This window comes from Myotis lucifugus, unplaced genomic scaffold, assembly GCF_000147115.1.
Source record: "Myotis lucifugus unplaced genomic scaffold, Myoluc2.0 scaffold_1555, whole genome shotgun sequence".
Classification (NCBI taxonomy): domain Eukaryota; kingdom Metazoa; phylum Chordata; class Mammalia; order Chiroptera; family Vespertilionidae; genus Myotis; species Myotis lucifugus.
Window position 1 is genome coordinate 1 of NW_005872603.1, and position 7,288 is coordinate 7,288.

The following is a 7,288-nucleotide window of genomic DNA, read 5'->3' on the forward strand; positions in this document are numbered from 1 at the left end:
GGTCAGAAAGTAGTTGTCAGATGACTTGCGTCCCTTCAGGAGAAGTCATGATTCTACTTTGTTTCAGGTACATTATTCAGATATCCAGCGCCTTTTACGCGCCCTTAAGAAACGTGCAGCCTAGAGAAGATGTTAAAAGGAGGGGAGGAAGGGGGGGGTCCACAATACCGTTCAGAAGCAGAAGGTTCAATGACATATGTATTTTTTTAAAAAAAAGCTTTATTGAGTTTTTTGTGTTTCATTAATTATCCATAGTATATTGAGGGGTTTGAGCAGACCTTGAATTAGGACCATCCTTCTCCTGTATAAAAAGCACTTCTGCATTTTAAGGAGACTGCAGAAACTATTATTAAACTTCATTTAAGAAATGAATTAACTGAGACCTAAGGAATTAGTAAAGATGTGTTTATATCATTTGTCCCAATTAATTAATTATCTGTCTAGACTTAGCGGGACAAACGCAGGTGACCAGGAATCAGCAATAACGGCCTATCCCTGGTACTTCAGTGTCTAGACAGCTGAGCCGAACCGGAGCACATGAACACACAAGACAATTAGTATGCAGTCACACAAGATTTATTTACCTATTCCTAGTGGGTCCTAGGCCCCAGCAGGGCCACCTGGCGATGCACACCGAAAGACGGACGATTAAGACGGAGACAGACAGGCAGCGGTGGTTGGTTCAGGTTCACGCAGCAGAGCAGTCAATCAGGGGCTTGTCTTGCGGAGCAACGTGGAGTCCTCCTCTCATCTGGCAGGAGACGTCCACTGAAGAAAATCTGGTGCTTACATAGCCTGTAGTAAACAACTTGTGTCTTATCAGTGTGGGCCAGACCGTGTGCCTTTGCTAGGAGCAGGGTGTTTACACTTAAGGGCTTAGGGCATTCACATCAAGATAGTGGGGCGTTCACCACATTTTGGAAGTTCCAGAGTATTGGGGTCTTCACACAGCAAACATTTCACACAATAATTATTTCCACACATTAGAGGGGTTTCCTTATGACCATAACATCATTATAACATCATTTAATTGAATCCCTTGTCTAGTTCTAGTGTTTAAATTCTTTGGAGTAGACCAGGTGTCAACAATTAACAGCGTGTGGGTCACATCCACCCTGCTGCCAGTTTTTGTAGATTTTATGGCTGTTTATGTGTTGTTTCTGTGATAGAGACTGGCCCACAAAGCCTGAAGCCTCTCCTGTACTTGACAGAAAGAAAATTTGCCACACCCTGGACTAGACTTCTAAAGTCGTACCCACTAAATCTTTTTTGTAGGAGGAAATAGGTTAAGTTCAGTTTTAATTCTTAATCTTGCTTTTTCATATTATGTCAGGTAAACTGTATTGCTTCGGGATCCTAGATGTGTAATGATGGAAGAGGGGCATCGCTTTTCTGTTACATTTGATTAGTATAAAGTTTTTAACTTTAACAAGTTAGCCTTTTGGTAAGGCTAGAGAGAGAAAAGGATTTTTGTGTTTCTTTAACAACTTTATAATTGTTAGTTTTAATTTAGACCTGGTGTGGAAAGTTTTTTTCATTTAGTAAACTCTTTTTAACATATCATTCATGGTGTATATCACAAGTAACAGTAAGTTACTTTTACTCAAAACATTTTTTTACATGAATCCTGTGATATAGCAGTTTCTCAGAAGATCATACAGAAAAGTATTGGAAGTGTAACTGTGAACATGAAATCAAATGTTTATCTATAGTAAGACCCAAATGGGAAATTAGAACTCTCTAAGAAGATATCCAGCCGATTGAAAGTGGAGCATGTATCGCCGAAACCGGTTTGGCTCAGTGGATAGAGCGTCGGCTTGCGGACTGAAAGGTCCCAGGTTCGATTCCGTTCAAGGGCATGTACCTGGGTTGCGGGCACATCCCCAGTGGGAGATGTGCAGGAGGCAGCTGATCGATGTTCCTCTCTCATCGATGTTTCTAACTCTCTATCTCTCTCCCTTCCTCTCTGTAGAAAATCAATAAAATATATTTAAAAAAAAAAAAAAAAAGAAAGTGGAGCATGTATCTTGAGTCATGCTTGGGCTTTTTGTTTTTGTGTTTTTTTAAGTAGTAACAATTTAAAATATAATTATTTCTAGAAAAGAAGGATAACATAGCCATATTAAAGCACTATGTTAATGTCACCAACCTAAGAAATTGGAGCTAGTTGTTTAACAGGAAAGAGGGAAAACTTGTAAGAAGTGGTAATTATAAATATTTAAAGCTCAGCATATACTATTTTTAATCTTAAAACCATGGTATGGTTCTAATTGCACTAAATAAGATGTTTTATGTGTGTACTTTTTCATTTTTTAAAACATATTTTTATTGATTTCAGAGAGGAAAGGAGAGGGAGCAAGAGATAGAAACATCAGTGATGAAAGAATCATTGATTGGCTGCCTCCTGCATGCACTCTACTGGGGATCTAGCCCACAACCTGGGCATGTGCCCTTGACAGGAATCGAACCCAGGACCTTTCAATCCACAGGTTGACATTCTATCCACTGAGCCAAACCAGCTAGGGCTTATATATGTACTTTCTCAATAACTTAGTTGTATTTATTGCCCAGATAATGCTTCTCTATTGGTTAATTACCAATATACAACAGTTATACAATAGCATGTATCTATATCCTCTTCTGTTGCACCTGTAGGTTTCTATATGTTGAAATATGCATGTTTTTGTGCATATATATGCAAAATAATACCTCATTTATTCAATACATTCTTTATGTAATAAAAATAACAGAAAATTGAAATTACCCATTGAAACACCAAAACAATTTTTTTTTTTGTTAATCTTCACTTGAGGATATTTTTTCCATTGCTTTTTAGATAGCGTGGAAGGGAGGGGGAGAGACAGAGACAGAAACATTGATGTGAGAGAGACACATCGATTGGTTGCCTCCTGATTGGTTGCCCCCCCACAAGCACCCTGACCCAGGCCAGGGATGGAGCCTGCACCCAAGGTACATACCCTTGACTGGAATCGAACCCAGGACCCTTTAGTCCACAGGCCCAAGCTTCAACCACTGAGCAAAACTTGTCAGGGCCCAAAAAAATATTTTTAAATTTGGGGGGAGGAAATATGAAAAGCAAAAAAAGCAAAACCATACATACATTGGTTGAAAATTTCTTAATCTTAAATAGAATTCAAAGTTCTCTGAAAGTTTTTTCTTAACTCATTTGACAGGAAAATATGACCTGAAATGATATGAAGCTATTTAGAGTCATTTTTTAACCCCACCTTATGTGACTATGTTCATCTTCTGCTGCAGAAATATCAATGAGTTTGATTATGGTGTGCTGCCCTAGACCCACTTGGGGGTTAGAATAATAGATGGTAATTCCCTGTATTACTTTGGTAGGCCATGGCAGTCATAACCAAAAGGCAGAATAATAATAGAGTTGTTCTAGGAAGCTATATTTGCAAAGCTGGGCATCTGGCAAGGAGTGAGAAGTCTGCCAAGAAAACCCCTCAGGTAGGAATCCAGGAAGGTCAGAAATGTCGCTAAATTCTAGGCTAGATATATTCCATAGGGTATGTTGTCAGTTAGAAGGGACCATGAGGAAAGCCAAGATGTCAGACCATAGTGCAGATTAAGGATAAATCTGAATGCTGACCAAGAATTAAGAGCCATGCCCGGCCTGTGTGGCTGTTGGTTTGAGTGTCTTCCCATGCATCAAGAGGTGGCTGTTTAGATATCCCATCAAGGCATGTGGCCCTGTTCCACAGGCTGGATCCCCAGTAGGGAGCATGCGATCGATGTTTCTCTGATGTTTATTTATATCTCTTCTTTTTCCTTCCTCTCTAAAAAAAAAAAAAAAATTTTGGCTGGTTGCTCAGTGGTTAGAGCATCAGCCCGCGACTGTGGCTTCAATTCCTTCAATGGCCCATACCTATGTTGTTGGTTCTATCCTCGGCCCGTTGGGGCATGTGCAAGCCAACCAATTGATGTGTCTCTTTCACATCTTTGATATCTCTCTCTCTCTCTCTCTCTCCCTCCCTCCCTCCTTCTCTCCCTCCCTCCCTTCCCCCCCATCCCTCCCTTCCACTCTCTCTGAAAATCAATGGAAAAAATATCCTCAGTGAGGATTAAAAAAAATCCAACGTATTAAAAAAAGATGATGTAAGAGCCATGAACAGTTAGAAGGAGGACATTCTAAAGCAGGCAGTGTCTATTGGCTGAACTAGGAAATCCTATGTGGCAGATTGCATGAGCAAATATAAGGATAAAGTTACTTTGAAAAATTGAGCAAGGATTCCTGGCCTCTGCTGAGCCAAGGTAATAATGGCATTTTGTGTACTTAGCTCTTGTACTAAGTAGCCCCATATTGCCCTGGTTTTTAAAATATCTGTAGTAAATGATATTTTGGTCATTTCTATCGCTGATAGCTGCTTGCTCTGCCTTCTTCCTGTTCTCAGTGAGTTTGCTCCTTCACTTTTAATATGATGCTGTCTACCACCCTAGCTAGAATCCAAATAACTGGATAATTAGTCATGTCTAAACTAAGAATGAACAGGCTCTGAGGAATCAATGTAAGTAAAGTTTATGATCTTTGAAACAGTTAGTTCCTCTATATTGTTTTAAAACAACTTTTTTTTTTTTTAAATTCATGTTACTGGATTCTTGAGTAGACCAAGTAGTGAGATTGCTTAGATGGTGACTTTCAGATGAATGAGGTGGGAGATATAAGAAGAGTACAATTTCTGTTATCTTAAAATCTGCTTTCTGGAACTAAGATTTCAGAATGAAATCTCTCTCCCCAGGGGAAGTTGGAAGAGTTGGTTTGTAGAATGAGGAGTGTGGGGAGCTGGCACGGCCATGGCATACTCAGCCCCAGGGCATACTCAGCCCCAGGGCGCCTTATGTGCCATGCCAGCTCAGCCTGGTTCAGTGACCCTGAGTGGGGGGTGGGGGGGTGGTGGTGAAAGGATTGAGAAAAGACAGACAAGAGAATGAAAGCTGGGTCTCTGTGGGACGCTGCTCCCTGATGAGGAGACAGCGCCAGCGCCCATTATTTTATAGCAGATGCCACGAGGCAAAGTAGGGGCGTGATCACGTTGTTTACAGCATTCTCGTGAGTTTCAACCTCACTCAACTACATGCACCTGAACTCTAGCACAAGGCACGTGGGGCCACGTGTTTGGACCATAGGTTCAAGCTTACAACCCCAGCCGTTGGCTGTGATTGTGCTGGGAGGGCCCTGCCCTTCCAGCTGGGACTTGCATGAGGCAATGAGAGGACCCTGTCCTTTCATTAGTCCGAGGCTTGAACCTGGCCAAAACACTGTAGCCGCATCCCACATATCCCCCTTTACTTTTGTTTTTAAACACGCCCATTTACACTATCCAAAAACCCTAAATAAATTATTCAGCAGCATCAAAACAGACTTCTGGTTAGTAACAAAACTATTGACACAGCAGTGTTAAGAGAGAACAAAACTCTGGCTAATAAAGCAATACCAATGCAAAACCAAACTACAAACATGTCAACATTTTCAGGATATCTTACTTAATCCTTAGATTTAGCTCCGCAAGATTTTACAGGAAGCTGACAGTTCACCAACGCTAGCATAGCTTCCACTTGCTTTTCTAACATCTGCTTGGTCTCAGTCACCATCTTCTTCAGCTGACTCCATGCTGATATCCCGCCGATGCAAAGATGTCTTGATGCAAAACTAGTCCCCTGGATCAGGCTGTTTGGACGGTTGACCCTGACACTGAGTCCGCACCAGTCCCAGTCAAATCAGCCCTGTCCACGCTGGTGGAAGTCTGGTCCCTTCTCAGCCTCTTTCTTTATCCGAGACTGCATGGAAACGAGCAACCCTCAGTCCTGCAGAGCTAGAGATTTCCAACTCTGAGTCTGGAGTCTCACACAGACCCAAAGTCCCAGGGAATTATCAGGTCACACATGCAAAGATAACCAAAGCCTAGAAACAATGCAACTGCTGCAAGAGCTTACAATCTAGGTCTAAAATAAAAATTACTTCCTTAAATATCAACCACCACAGCCATCTTCTGCTTTACAGTGGCTTAAACAAAACCTAGGAGATTTCTACCTTATTTTATATCTTCCTGTTTACTTCTTATTTTCTTACTTCCTACCACTTGCTTCTTACTGCTTATTTTCTATTTCTACTGCTTATTTCTCTACCGCTTATTTCTACTTATTTCTCTATTTCTACCGCTTATTTCTACCACTTATTTCTACTTAGAAATTTAAAAAATGCTTACTTTAAAAATGCTTTGATTAAGCATTATTCCTATGTTTTACACCGAGCCAATTTTACCACACTTCGGCTCCCTACCTTATTTTTGTTTTTTGGCCTTCTTACTTTTGCTTTTTAAGCTTACTTTCTTATTTTCTTTTGTTTTTTAAGCTTACTCTCTGCGCAAGCCTTGGAGCCTCCTTTCACCTGACCACTTTTTAAACGCAGTCCTATTCCGACGCCACTTCTTACGGCCAAAACTCAGGCCCTGGTGATCCTGAGTGGGGGGATGAAAGGATTGAGAAAAGACACACCTCGGCTCCCTACCTTATTTTTGTTTTTTGCCTTACTTTCTGCTTTTAGCCTTATTTTTAGTGATCCCCTTCCTGGGATCCTGAATTTCCCAAGTTTTACCACACTTCGGCTCCCTACCTTATTTTTGTTTTTTGGCCTTCTTACTTTTGCTTTTTACACTTACTCTCTATTTCCACCGCTTATTTCTTACTTCTACAGCTTATTTCTACCGCTTATTTTTTACAGCTTATTTCCTGAATTTCCCAAGTTTTACACCGAGCTAATATTACCACACTTCGGCTCCCTACCTTATTTTTGTTTTTTGGCTGCCTTACTTTTGCTTTTTAAGCTTAACTTCTTATTTTCTTACTTTTGTTTTTTAAGCTTACTCTCTGCGCGCGCCTTGGAGCCTCCTTTCACCTGACCACTTTTAAATTCCCCCGAACTCTGGCCCTGGTCGGGCGCCATGTGTGGGGAGCCAGCACGGCCATGGCATACTCAGCCCCAGGGCGCCTTATGTGCCATGCCAGCTCAGCCTGGTTCAGTGACCCTGAGTGGGGGGGTGAAAGGATTGAGAAGACAGACAAGAGAATGAAAGCTGGGTCTCTGTGGGACGCTGCTCCCTGATGAGGAGACAACGGCCAGCGCCCACAAGCCGTATCTTTATTTTATAGCAGATGCCACGAGGCAAAGTAGGGGCGTGATCACGTTGTTTACAGCATTCTCGTGAGTTTCAACCTCACAACTACATGCACCTGAACTCTAGCACAAGGCACGTGG

General features: G+C 41.5%; 1 protein-coding gene across 5 annotated transcripts in view; it reads left to right on the forward strand.

Moving 5' to 3' along the window:
* The first annotated feature begins 50 nt into the window (after positions 1-50).
* LOC102432081 (HEAT repeat-containing protein 5A-like) overlaps positions 51-7,288 on the forward strand; it is a 51,724-nt gene continuing 44,486 nt past the window's right edge. For all 5 annotated transcript variants that reach the window (XR_002827534.1, XM_023748571.1, XM_023748567.1 and 2 more), the window contains exon 1: positions 51-67. The gene's annotated coding sequence lies outside the window, so the exon portion shown is untranslated. The remainder of the gene's footprint in view (positions 68-7,288) is intronic.